We start from the raw sequence: 14661 nt of genomic DNA on the forward strand, positions 1-14661 counted from the left end.
TGAGGCTTTGATTTGAAGGTAAAACAATATACTACGAAGGTGCTTTAAAAAAATTGTACGTAAGGCTGCAAGGAAAGATGGTCTCTCTACGAGGCTTACAGATAACAATAAAAGGCGGTGCTTGATCAGACTCCAGCATGTGGGTAGCCTCTTCAGCTGTCCATAATACAGGGTCTGTCCTGAAAGTAATGAAACAAGCCGCGGCGCGTCGCGCGCATGTTCTAGATTGGGAAACCTGTTTTGGGGGAACGAGAGGGAACCTACAGTTTCACAATGCAACGAGCTCAGTTGGCTTCGAGCTGGCAAAGCGAGTGGACCTGTTTGAGCATGCATCCCGGTTTCGTCGCTGCGTCGATGAAACCATAGAGCCAAAGTTGGAACAGCGCTACGCAGTGAAGTTTTGCGTTAAACTGAGTAAGTCACCTACCGAGACCTTCGACATGATCAAGACAACATGCGGGAATGATGCAATATCCAGATCTCAAGGGTTCGCATGGCACAAAGCATTTACAAACGGCCATGAAGACGTTCGCGATTAGCAACGGTCTGGGTGCCCGTCGACGACGGTTGCAGCGGTGATGTTGATTTTGTCGTCCTGAACGTCTTCACAGCCCTTTGTAAATGCTTTGTGCCATTGGAACACTTGCGATCTGGACATTGCATCATTCCTGCATGCTTTCTTGATGATGTTCAACGTCTCGGTAGGTGACATAGTCAATTTAACGCAAAACTTCCCTGCGTAGCGCAGTTCCAACTTTGGCTCCACGGTTTCCTCGACGCAGCGACGAAACCGGTATGCACGCTCAAACACGTCCACTCGCTTCGTCTGCTCGAAGCCAACTGAGCTCGTTGCATTGTGAAGTTGAAGGTGCACCCTCCTTACTCCAAAACTGGTTTCCCAATCTAGCGCATGCGCGCGCCATGCAGCGACTTGTCTCATTACTTTTAGGACAGACCCTATATATCCGCAGCCCAAGTTCTTCCATACGTCAAATGCTCGAATCAACAAAGGAATGCATTAAGAAAAGGATCCTTAAAACCTTTACGCGCGGTTTCCAAGCAAACTTTTCATTGCTAGTTCGACTGTTCCCAAGTTGGCGCAGTAATGTTCCTTCATAGATATTGAGATAACTATTGAACTAGCACCTGTTTAGGCTGCCTTGGTTAAGCAAAGGACCAGCCAACGTTGGTAGAAGGGCTCATTCATGTATATCACAAAATTTATTTCAGGTTAAAGCTGACACTTTCCATGCCCTTGCTGTGTCCTCTAAATTCTCAAGCTCGCCCTGTGAGAACTTATGAGAGCAAGGCAGGGCTTGCGAATTTTGTTTTCTAGAAATATCAATGCTATTTCTGGGTATTTTGTGACCTTCTAAAGAGCACTGAGACTACTCTTAGTTGTTATAAGCCTGCGCCAGCCATAAGCGAGGATCTACAATATTAGTGAAATTTGTGCCGAACTCATATTACCCGCTAAAAGCGGGTAACCAATCTTACACGGGTCTCGAGTAGCACAATATGCAAAGTAAATACATACTTTCTTTTCAATAAAACGAGTGGGCGAATTATCGTCAGTGTTAGGTGGTTGTGTGGTTTTGTATTATTACCCTGAGGAATGAAAAGGAGGTTTTGTAGCTTTTGTAGGCATATAAGCTTAAACACTTGGAAATCGTCATTGGCAAACTACGAATTCCTGTCTCTCATAAGACAAGCACTTCCGCTACAAAAAATATACTCTGTGGCGTGATGAACTTCTCCATCGTCGGGTGACGCACCCATGATTACTTCGAAATGGATCTGTGTTTTTATAACAAGCGTTTGTACCCTGAACCTCAATACAGACGGGTTATAGAATCTCAGTGTCGTTTGACCATTCAGTATGATGGCAGATAGCATCTGTGCAAGCTCAAAACGCTGTACTCCAAGTTGGCATAGGTTTACCTGGACAAGCGATAGCAGTGAAGCTTTTTTCTCATAGGCATCTATAAATATCATGTACTTGTTTTCCGAGTTAAAAATTTGTAGATGTTCAAAGGAAAACTAGGTTCTACACTGTGATCGAGTCGTTGATGTGTTTACATATATATCATTGAAGTGCCCCAAAGCATAGTTAGAGAAATACACAGATCTTGCCTTAATTGGGAACGACAACTCCTCTACACGTATGAGTGGAAGCAGTCCACCATCCACGACAAAAATGAAGCCCGTGTTGGCTGTACATTTTGATTAGTGGAAACACTTGTCACTTACTACACATCCGAAGTGAGTCCGATGCACCCAGCGATCGTCTTATCCCAACTTTCGAGACTCAGCTGAGAACATAGTTACGTTGGCGACGAGCAATACGATATTGACAAAAGCAGCCTTATGGTATAACAGCTTTAAGCAGCACTACCCCAATATCTAGAAGGCTGTATACGACGGTCGCTGCATTCAGAACGCTCGTTCACCTTAGTGACTAACATACCGGCTTATAGGCACCAAACTCTTATTTTTTTGTGTGTGTCTGTTGCTAGTGCATCCTAAAGTCAGTCGTTCAAAAACAGGACTTCAGAGCATTGAAGAAAGGTGCCTGCAAATATGATATTCAAATAGGTACACATAGGCGCCAGCGTAAGGAGACATCAACACGCATTGTCCAAAACGATGATCAGTCTCTTCTTATTCACCTAACTTGCGTTAATTGCCTATAAAAAGCAAGCACGCGTGACATGAAGCGAAGTAGGGACAGCATTTTATGAGTGAAGAAATTATTGCCATTAGCTGTAGTAACAGGTGGACTTAAAGAAAAGAAACTGCGATGAAAATGTAGTCGGAATACCTAAGAAAATTGAATCAGAACAAATGCAGTACGGGTCACGTCTAGTTCTCATAGTTGATTTAACTGCGCAAAAGTTTAGAGACTTTCGCGTGTTCTCGGTCGTTATGCTCATGGGTTCGAATCTTTCGAAGGTTTTGCCTCTCTCCAACACGCCTCAACGCTGCTTAGAGCGCGATGCTTTCATTACCATCTCACTAGAGCGCTGCGTGAACCACTGGACCTTATTTCGCCAATGAGTCCTTTGGGGCTTACTCGATCAATACAGCTCCTCAAAGATTGCCGTGTTGGCAAGCGTCTGTGGCTGGCATCTTTTCTTCGATTGTGCAACTGAACTGACTCGGGAGCGTCGCCCTCTTTCGTGACAGAGAAGAGGTCATTGGACTGACTCGCGTCAACACATGCACAGCGCTCCAATTAGGCAGCATACACAGGCCAGAGTGCGAGGTAATTGGCCGCAACGGGTCATCGTTCGTACCTTGGAAAGACTGAGAGACCCGCTGACTTTGAGTAGAGAGTTCTGCCCGACTACGGGAATGCCGGACTGAAGTAATTAGTTGGCTAGAGTTCTGTCAGGCTGCACTGTACCGCTTGTTGTGAACGTTGCTTAGAAAGTTTTGGAAAGTTGCTTATGACAATTAACTCGTTCTTCAGTGTGTCTTAAGAAATTCTTAGATTGGAGCCGAAGCAGTGCGGCGGACTGGACCTCAGTTGAATGGATAAGTGTGGGATGTCCTAGCCACGATGTAAAGCCGACAGGAGCGTCTACTCGAAGGCATCTCAATCACACGCGAATAACGCTACTTTGATATCACTGGCTCAGCGTTCGCTTTTACCGCTGCCTCTATTTCGCAGCTCTCGTCGACGTACCCTTGTGCACAGTTTCTCCCTTTCACTGCCCACCTTAAACTTTTTTCACTAGAGCATGACGTGCCGGTCTCAAAGAGTATTTTGAGGGGCATTTTTATTAATATTAAATCATTCATTTCTTTCTATCTTCGACACCTGAAAGCGCGCACGATGTTTCCAGGCCTTGCACTAACATTGCTAGTCATGCCGTGGACTTTGAACTGTGAGCATGTTCCCAGCCTCTGAAAACCTATGAAAACCTGCACGCTTTGCACCCCAAACCTGCGAGACCGAAGGTTACCGGGTAGCCCTCTATCCCGTTGTAGTGATATGTGAAGTACGCACGGAGCAGGAGGCATGGAGAGTCATGTTCTCATCTGTGGCAACCGCTGTTCATGTCAACACCCACACAACATACCTGGGAGGCTCGTCTACGCAGCTCTACCCTGGACGACCAACGAGCACTCATCGGTCTCGCTCTAGAGGCTGCCAGATTCCAAGGAGTCTTGGCCGACCCCTAGATCTGGGTCTTCGGCCCCTTGACTGTTTTAATAAATGTTTACCAACCAACCCTCTATCCCGTTCGTTTTCATTTTCTCCAGCGCACTCTCCCCTGCGCTCGTTTTTACGCCTCTCGACGGGACCAAGCGTGCCGTAGAGGAGCAAGGGGGACCGTCGCATCCACATAAGCGGTCGCGACGGGGGCTGTGGTCCGAGGCCAAACGTAAGGACAACCGAACCCCGATGGATGCGCACCCTAGCTACAGGCCACCCCTGAAAGACGGCCAGACGCCGCCATACGGCGTCATGAAGTGGAAGCCAGCCACGAAAGACGCTGGAATCCCCAAGTTCGGGACCACGAGGCAGAAGCCGCCGCGCGAAAAGCCCAAGTCAAATATAACAGCGTAAATAAAAAAAAAATCAGCTATCACAGAGACACAGGAAGAAACCACTAAGCTCCGCTCATTAGCATTGAAGATAGCATTGAAGAAAGTGTGCAATAGCCACATATTTTTTTTTTCGTTAATGAAGCTCCAACTAACCGAGTAGGAAGCTGCCCTGAAGGTTTTTTTGGTTTTTAATGTGAATAGTGATGCGGCAGGGAAAAAATTGAGCGTCGTTGTCATAAAAGACCGAGCACTTTTTCCACGTTTAAGCGCAAGCACTCGAACAATATTTCCTCAAAACAAAATATACAACTTATTTATCAGGAGAAGATTTAGGGAAGAGGCTATTTTTACTCATCAAAATTATTTTTCTCCTGTTTTCGTATCCCTTGGCTTCAGTTTGGCTCCATGCAAGCGGTTCCTGTCAAAAGGATGAAAAGGATATGTCAAAGATGAGAGGGCTTCCGCCTGCTCTCAAGGAAAGAGCCTACATCGAGTGGTGGCACTCTCTCAGGAAGAGCATGCGCTTAGCTGCTGTCGGAGTAATGGCCAAAATCTCTGCTCTTGCGGTTTTTTATGCGAAGCATATTACTCGCACAACCGAGCTCTTCCTTGCTGCGCCGCGCACGGCCGCGTAGCTACCACTTGACCTTCATCGGCGCACCACGTGATATGACGTCACAAGAGCTGTGAAAGCTGGGGCCTCGTGAGCTCGCTTGCGGACGCGCAGCCTCCGCCGGCGGCCTAACTCCCGCTCCTACCGCTAGGAGATACTGACGTCACGCAAAAGGCGACGCACTCGTTCAGTCAGTTGAGCAGCGAGATGTCGGCCAGGGAGAGGGCGGCTCGCCAGACCGCAAAGCGCAAGTTGCTAAGAGCCACGGGAACGGGAGAAGAACGAGAAGTACGGCTTGCCAAGCGACGTGCACGGTATGCAGCTAGACGGCAGCGTTCGACAACCGATGCCGAGGTGAAGGATGAAGCTTCGAGTACTTCTACTCGGTTCGAGCGGCGAAATGCTACCAAACGGAAAATGCGTGCTGAGGAAACTCCTGAACAGCGGGAACAGCGCCTTGTAAAGGAGCGTGCTTACCGGAAGAAGCAACGTGAGAAACGAATTACTTTACTGATCATCATACTGCATTTATTGGTTTGAGAAAAATAAAGGAAGCAGCAGAGTAACACATGAGTTGTTCTTGCCTATGAAATGGCTAACCAGGTATAGCCAGGTAATGTTTTGTCTATGAATGGCTAACCAGGTATAGCCAGGTAATGTTCAATTTTTTAGGCTACTATGCTTCGCATCCTAGGCTTAACCATAAGCTAAGCCAGGCCATTTTTTTTTACTCTTTGCTTTTTATTGTGGAAAAAAAAGACCTTTGTGAGACAAACTTGACGAAGAAGCTATGCTGGGCTTAGTCCTTCTGGTACATTGAGGACCACACCATCAAGTTTTACAGCGCAACTACTGCGCGTAACAAGAGTAAGTACTCATTGGCATGCACCCAGGTATTGGTGCTGCAAGTCGAGCATATATCCATCTATTTCTCCGTCCACAAAACTTCCTTCATGAAAATCAAGAACTGTTAGTGGAGCGTTTCTTGAAGAAAGAATATGTGTGAAAAATAACAAGTTGTCTGTAATTGTACATAAATGTCTCGCTCGAATTCTTTGTCTCAGTCTATCGAAAAGCTGAAACGGCTGATGAGCTGCGCTCAAATTCGCGTTAGGAAGTACAGTAATCGTCGGCAATTTTTTTGCTTAAAAATGATGCAATTATCCCTGTTAGTTCTTTATTTGCTTGCTTTCTTTGCTGATACAACTATCGCCGCCAACTTCTAGCTCCTAGCTAAAATTAAAAGCATACAGAAGCTTTTTTTCCCACCTTGAATACCTAAACAAAGCGCAGAAGAAAGATTCCCATTTCAACCATTGAGCATCAAGCTAAAGGATATTCATTTCGGGACCAGAGCATTCCAATGTCGGCAATCCACCAACGCTTTCGCCGATCAGAGATACGCATCCTTGTCGGCAGTCGTTTTCGCGCGCAACATACCGATTCTCCAAATTCAAACCATGGATCGGAACCCTTGCCGACAGATTTACCTGCAATGCGCACCACTCATTCTTACGCATTACGGAGCTTTCTCACTCGGCCGGTTGTTCGTTTGTTCGTAGAGGTTCCCACAAATGTTCTGAGGACACCAAAATTACAACAAAACCCAATTACTGTGCAGTCTAAGTATACAGACATGGACTGAGATGTGTCCCTTGTAGTTCCCAAAGCCACCTGCACAATGCACCCCTCAGTGCCTGGCTGCAGCGAAGAAATCGACGTTTTAGAGCATTAGCTCTAATACTCGTATTTCTCAAGGTCGCGTTAGTATGAAACACACGGTCATTCAAGTGGGACAAGTGGGTGGCACCATTTGTACGCAGATTATGGACCACCTAACTGGGGTAGAATGTTCGGAGTAGTATCAAACGATTGAGCGCTTAACGAAGCATGGGATTACAAGTCGGATCAAACTGAAGCTTATCAAAAGTATTCGCACCGACGACCTTTGGTTCCTCAAGCCGTGACTTCTTGAAACTTCAAAAGTACATTACGGCCAAACTACTTGACATACGACATCTGAGGTGGTGTCAAACGATTTGCCTTCTTGAGCTGTATACGTTTGCATAAATAATAGATATATCCGGATATAACGAAAAACTTGTAAACGATATAGCGAAATAGCTAATCGCGCAATATTTGTTCGATATTGCCAACGCTCGATATCCATACGCTGGCTCAGCGTTTTTTTTTTCGTGATTTCGGCGTTCCGAAAACTTCCGCGAGCACCTGTCCTTATTCCTGGTTCCCGTTTTGCTATGGAACCTGGGAAGATAAGGAGTGGCTTTTGCGCGTAAACATAAGCTGAGCTGCGTTCTACTCAAGCCTTTTTTTTTTCTTTTTCACTGTGGTGCTGCAGCTATCAGCGTGCTATACTAGGGTTTTATTGAGAGTCTAGGTGTATTGCTGGGGTTGCGTGACACACGAAACTTACCTTCACGCTCGACACCTGCACCATCTATTTTCCCGATGCCCAAAAAAAGGGAAAGGCAACCGAACAAGGTTATCAAGTCGGCACAGAAATTAAAGAACCTGAGCAAGCTGGGTGTTTGGTAGCAAATTAATTTATTTTGTAAGCGCACCCGGTGTAGTTACTCGTTGACCAACGGTTTATTTCTTCTTTCGCGCTCTTTTTTACATATTTTTCTGATTATAGCTCTATAAGGTTTATGTTTGAACCAGTTGCGTTATTTGCCGCGGAGTACAAAGCTCCGAAAAACGAGCAAACAAGAAGCACGACTTAAACAGGAGACGGTGTCGACTATCCTGCGCCATTACGACGGGTGTATGCCTAATTCGGCTTGTAACGTCTGCTGTCCTGCGTCGCAGCGCATCATACAGCATTCTTCGTTCGAATATTCATGCCCTCATCAGGACACGCAGCAAGGGGCAATATTTAATGATATAAGAGAACGAGAGCAGTCATTTACGGAACCTCTGTACTTCTGTGGAAAGCGGAAAATTCGCGTAACATCAACGCACGATGGCAAGTTAGGGAGTGTACCGAAAATTAATGCAGACAACATTACGTATACAGGAGCATTCAGTTGCCTTATGACAGTCTGTATTAACGAAAGATTCGCGCTGATTAACCCAGTCGCCAGCGCTTTGGCTGCCGTAGCGGTGCTTGGATTTTGTGACGAGAAGACGCGGTTGCTCAACCGTACTGTCATATCCGCTAACACTGACGCTTTCTGCTGTCTATTTGCATACAGGGTGCAGAGCGTTACTCGGGTATGCTGATGTGCTGCTTACATTAGTCCTTATAACCCACCGAGAGAATGCCAGAAACGAGACGTCGGCCTCGCTATTTCCATCTTGTAACGAGATCGGTATGTCTCCCAGCTACCCGTCATGCGTGCTTGGCACTGGAGGTGTGCGCCTGATGCGCATTTGCATCAAGACACGAATGTGCTAGAATGCGGAGGACTGGAACATAAATAGAAGCGCCGATGTTTTTCCTCGGAGCTCTGTGGCTCAGGAAATGGGAACTTGTTTCTCAAGGATAGCCTAATCTTTTCCTTGAGTAAAGCAGAAGTTTAGGCGAGCTGGCGCGTGTCCATTTTGCAAACAGCACAGAAAAGAAGGTGAAAGCGGTCTCACGTTGATTAGGGCTGGGAAGGAGGGTTGTTTTGTAGTCCTTCCAGAAGGTGCCTTTGCTGAGGAAGCGTCTGAAGCCCTGAAGAAGGACTTCAGGCAAGCTGACTTCAATGGTTCCAAAGTGAAATGGCAGGCTGTTGAACTTCTGGGGCGCCACGACTTGAACAAGCTGTCGGAAGCAGCCAACAAATCGACTTGTCTGAAGCTCGAAGTTTGTTTTCACCGCTAAGACGAAAGCCAGGCTACCCTTTCTACTCCATTGTCTCTGAACGGGGGACACGGCAGCATGTGGTCACAGGATATCTTCAAGGACAGCTGTTAAGATGTGCATAACACAGAACAATGACAAAAATGCTTTTATTGCCAAATGTCAAATGTGATGTGTCAGTGACAGTGAGCGCTTGTTCGTATTTACCTTCGTCTCTGGTGCCGTCTTTTTTGCGCTTTGAGCAAAATAGAAAAAAATAATATTTTCTACATATTTTGTGCACTCATTGCAGGACTGGATCCTTTGTTTCACGCATTCTTTGTTCTTGCTTTGAACATCGCATCCACGAGCATATTTTTCTGACACCACCATGTGCTCTTCCTCGTAATAAATACTGATAGATTGTTACTGCGGCTGAATGCAAGCGATAATATTTCATGTCAGAATCTGTCGATTTAGTGGCTTGGGTTAGTCCTCATGGCTAGAAATAGGACAGAAATTTGTTACAAGTACGGGTCATTTAGCAGGATCGTAGCAGTATTCTCACCGGCCACAACCATGAAATTATCCGCAATTTTCAGGGAAAACAACAAAAAATAAAAACCAAGAGCGCACGTTAGGAGGGAACACAGACATGCCTCATATACATTCTTCATTGTCTACCTAACTATGATTATACCGTAAAAGACAAAAGGCGAATGTATCGAAGTTGAAGGGTGTCACAAGCAGCAGCAAGAGAGGGTGCTGCTATCAGCATGCGATGATGCTGGGGCAGGAAACAACTTGCAGTTTTTAAGGAGCAGTGGCATTTTGAGATGCGGAGAAAGATAAACCGCCCCAGAGAAGAAAGGAAAATTAAAGAAATATTTCACGATTTGTACTGCGGTTACATCACTGAAGACGCACAAGCTAAATGTGGTCGCCGAGTAAAAAAAATACCAGCGCAACAGGAACCTCGTTTCATTATCTTCGCGAACTGTTTCAAATCTTGGGTCAAATCCACGATAGCAAGGAGAAAGGAAAACGTAGAGCTCCTTTGGCAGCAGGAAATTGATGAGAAAATACTCCGCGCCACCTGGCAGCCCGGTTTGAAACGTGTGGAAAACAAAATCGAGAGGGGATCAGTGTTAGTCAACTTCATCTTTCATGTTTCCTCCCGGTGTTGAGAAATGACGTTCTCGGATAGACCTCACAAGCCCTGGCCTTGAGCTCAAAACACACCACGCTCCCTGGAAGGCTGAATTCAGTTTACCTGCCGCCTACGTCGACTGCGTTTCCCATCACACAGTCAACTACGGTGCGACGAAGCGGAAGTCATTTGTTACCAAGTTAAAAAAGAAACAATAAAGCCAAAAATCCCGCCCAGTACTGGGCTGCACTCGTAACTTGTATTCGCTGCGTTGCGGCGAGGAGTGAAATGGACGAAAGGTAATAAATTGTGCGCCTGAATTTTCTGTCACGCTCCTGTTTTGCGGGAGGAAAATTCCTTACTTCCCTCAGTGCTGACTGCCGAGTAAAATAAAAATTTGTCAAAGATTACGACTGCCGGGAATCTGAAGGGCCCGAGCAGCTGAAAGGGATATTGCTCATTTACAGACGCAGTATGTTGCCTTTGGTCATCGATTGTATACGCGAAGCGCAAAGGCGGAACTGACTCAAATCACCACCTGCGAAAGCCACTTGCAATACACCCTGTCTACAATTCGAGCCACTTTACTTCATGGTTCTTCTTTCGTTCTCTCCCTTTCTTCACGACCTTCTCTACGTTCGTCCTAATCCTATTCAAGGCTTCAACGTTTAGAGAGAGACAAAAGCAGCGGCTGAGAAGTTCAAACGGCCGTCGGATTTTTGTATTTCACACAGCTGTTGGTGTCAGGCTAGAGCACCATAGGCTAGAAAGAAGACATACCTCATTGCCACACAAACAGCTACCCTCCTCGGATGCCATTGATTGGAGGAGAATACATACAAACGCTTATCCAAGTCTTCACCTTTTACAAAAGATATCAAACCCACGAAATGCTCAAGTTAGCGTCCTTGGTGCGGAGCAAGCCCCACGCTCTATACATCTTGGGAATGCCAGGACAAACCGGACAGAAAGTTAATAGTGCCACACCCGACACACGAGCAGTGGGAGGAGGCCCCGACCAGCGACAGCCTGGATCAGCAAGCCTGGATCATCCAGCTAGTCCACAAGTCAGCAGCCGCCAGCGAAGCCCTGGACTACGGGCCCCGACCACCCGAATCCTGCGAATTAATCTATGCTGATTAAAAGTTTTCTGCCTGTCTCTCGCAAAGCTCTAGTGAGGTAATGAAGAAAAAGAAAAAAATGCAGTGCCCTGTTGACTCAAATTCAGGTAAATTACACGCACAAAGAAAATACCACGAGAGAAGTTGTAGAAGCCTTCTATATCGCGAAGGAGCAACAGAGGTACAGACCTGCGTCAGTAAACAGTACATTAGGTTGTCTGATAAGGAGCTCGCATTTCTTGAGGTTTTTTGAGCTGCGTGCGTATCTCCGATTTTTCTTTGCATGTTTTTTACCGCGATCTTGTTCCACGCTTTCGTTTCTTCCTTTGTAAACGCCAGGCTATGTGAACAAAGCCTTAATTGTTAGTCATTGCTCGTCCTGTGTCCACCTTCATTCTTTTCCGTCGTCTGTTTGCGTTGTTTTAGCATCGTGAAGTCATACGAACTCGCCGAAATAAAAGTTTTACACGACACAACTGGCACTTTTCACGTCCTCTTAAGGCGCTTTTGCAGTGTTTGGTTTTGTTTTCGGAGTTGTTCTATAGATCGAAACAAAGGGTTTATGTTTCCCACTTTTTCAAAACCAAAATGAATATGAACAGACTATCTGCCGCTAAATCGAATACGAATGATGCTTCTAAAAAATGATTGGAATAAGAATCGAAAATTGATAGAACAAAATCGCCCACAAATCTAGTACGTTTACTAATAGCCGCTATATGTGCAAATATTGGTACAAAACAAATAATCACACGAAACAGCTAGGCACTAGCGGTGGCGTGGCGGTCTATGATCTTATGTATGAAGTCACAGCATAGCCGTCAAAACATGCAACTCTGATCTGAACTAAGGGTAAGCAACATAGTATATTTGCGCACTCTGTAGCTGTGGGCTTCGGGTAATTTGGACCACATACGGTTCTTTAAGGTTCACTGACAACGCACAGTGCTCAAGACTCGACCATTTCACCTCCATGGAAGTGCGACCGCCACGCCCGCAACCGAACCCGCGTCTTTCAGGCCAGCAAACGAGCACCATAACCACTGAGACACACCGGCGGACAAGAAACTAAGCAGTGCTTACCAGGCCTTCAGCGCCGACGATCGCCGCGGCCACTACCACGGAAACTCCCTATCCGTCAGTGGGCTTGGATCAAGATGCTGATCGGGAACCCGATTTTAATCCGGTGTATACATTCAAAGAGATTACAGCCTACTATCAAAACAGTCATCGCCTTTACCCTAGCCCATGTAAAGGCCTCAAGAAGGCGGATGAGCGGCTCCTTCTCCGCCTTCTCACCAATACATTACTGTGCCCGGCAGCACTAAAGCATTTTGACCCCTCCTTTAGCGGCAGCTGCCCGCACTGTAGTGCGGTGTATTCTGACACCTATCACATGGTGTGGGCCTGCCCCTCCAACCCGGCTATTCCCCCATCCCCAACCCAACCCGGGAGGACTGGGAGGGTACCCTGCTCGGCTGCCACGACTTACAGGCCCAACAAGCCTTAGTCGGGCGCGCCCGGGCGGCGGCCACCGCCACTGGGGTCCCATACTAGGGACCTCCACCTAGTGTTTGTAAGGATCAGTCCCTTACGGGCTGATCCAAGCATACCTCCTGTCCTTTCTTAATGTTTTCACCACCACCACCAGCACACGTTATAAAAACTGCCGCTCAGCACTGTGTACACGGCATGCACGTAAAAAATGCCCCATGACTTCGCCGAACTTTTTCTGCCCATAGTGGTAGAAAGAGAGTGGAAGTCGGAGCTGCAGGCTATGGTCCAGGGATTGCAGACGTCGCTTCGAAAACTGACCGAAAATGCAAGGCGCAAGCCTAATCTTCCGTCCGAGTGTTCAAACCCTAGTCGTTGCATCCAGACTCCAAATAGGGATCAACACGCAATTTTCAACGCTGTGGGCAGTTCGCGCCGCCTCCTCGGTGTAGTGATCCGCTACGATGGCGCAGTGTGCTATTAGCCACTGATAGGCAGTATGCTGTACTTCTTTAATAGGAGAGGGACTAAATTCTAGGTCTACTTTGCGCAACCAGATGCTCATAGAACCTCTGCGGTGAATGTAGTAGTAGTAGTAAGTGGTTTTTAGTATACATGATAAATGCAAGGAAAGAGATTGTTACTAGCCCCGGCAACTGCCATCGCTGCGGGAAGCCCCTGAGCTGGGGCAGCATAAATGAAGGGTAGCAGGCAGTGTGTAGAAGTGAAATGGAAGAGGTGAGGGGACAGTTAGAAAGGACAGGGGGAGAGGTACACTCGCAATAAATTTATTTCCAATAGAATCTTCTGATTCTTTGGTGGCTCCTTCTAAACCGATGAAAATAATTCTTTTGATTTGTAAACTCAATGGTGGCGTAAAGGGCAGTAAGTTTTGCACCTATTAATGTAGTATAGTAAATGTAGTAGAGTGATTGGTTGTGCACCTCATCAAGGGTCCTAATCATATCCATTTCTTTCGTAGCGGGCTAGCGTGTCAAAGGGAACTGCTGGAGCGCCCGTCTGGCTATTTAACATGTCAGACAGCAATAGCAACAACAAAGCGCTCTGTCATATTTCTAAGCCTGAATGTTGATGCCTGCATGCAAAAAAAATATAAGCGTTATTTCGGTTCTTGTTGGCATTCTCAAAAGTGAAGAATGAAATAAGTCAGTAAAGGCTACCTGCCTACAGTAGCGCATTGACTATTGCGAATTTTTAACTTTTGATCCGCGCATAATTAGTCTTCGATTCTGATTTGAAGAACACATCACCAGCTAGTTGGTTTTCCATGACAACGAAAACAGCGCTACCTTCACGAAGGACGCAGAAATGGGAGACGAGACACAGGCGCTGATACCTAACTCTGCTCATTGGAATATATTTCAGTGTGTCATTTTGCAGTAGATAGTCGCGCGCTAACTCGCGTTTTGCACACAGCCATGCAAAATAAGCATTAGTTTGAAGAAACAATTACCTAAACGCAGGACAACGCGCATCATACAAACAGCTGTGCAGATGCCGAGTTTCGTTTAAAAAAAAAAGATTCACTGTTATTTCGAGTTACATAATCGCAAAGCTGCAAACTTGCGATGAACGCTCAAGAAAATCAGAAGTGCTGAACAGAACAAACGATCAGAGCTTCCACAGTCTGCACCATCCTTAACACTTAGCAGCTTTTTCGTCGGCAGGCCACTCAGCAATAGCAGGCTGCTGAGTCACACTTTCTTCAAGCATAGCCGGAGCTGAATTCGCCATAGCGGCACATTACTTATGGAAAGCTCCACTAGAGATCTTTAACGTTCAAAAATAGAATATGATTCTGGATACGGAGTAAGTGGCTGACGAAATTATACTGTCTTAGACGAAAAGAGACGTCGGGTCTGTTTCCATGAAGTAAAATCTCGCATGTCAGGAATTGATAACCAAAAACGCTACATAA

Source organism: Amblyomma mixtum, chromosome 7 (assembly GCF_055824585.1).
Source record: "Amblyomma mixtum isolate Tamu chromosome 7, ASM5582458v1, whole genome shotgun sequence".
In the NCBI taxonomy this organism is placed as follows: Eukaryota; Metazoa; Arthropoda; class Arachnida; order Ixodida; family Ixodidae; genus Amblyomma; species Amblyomma mixtum.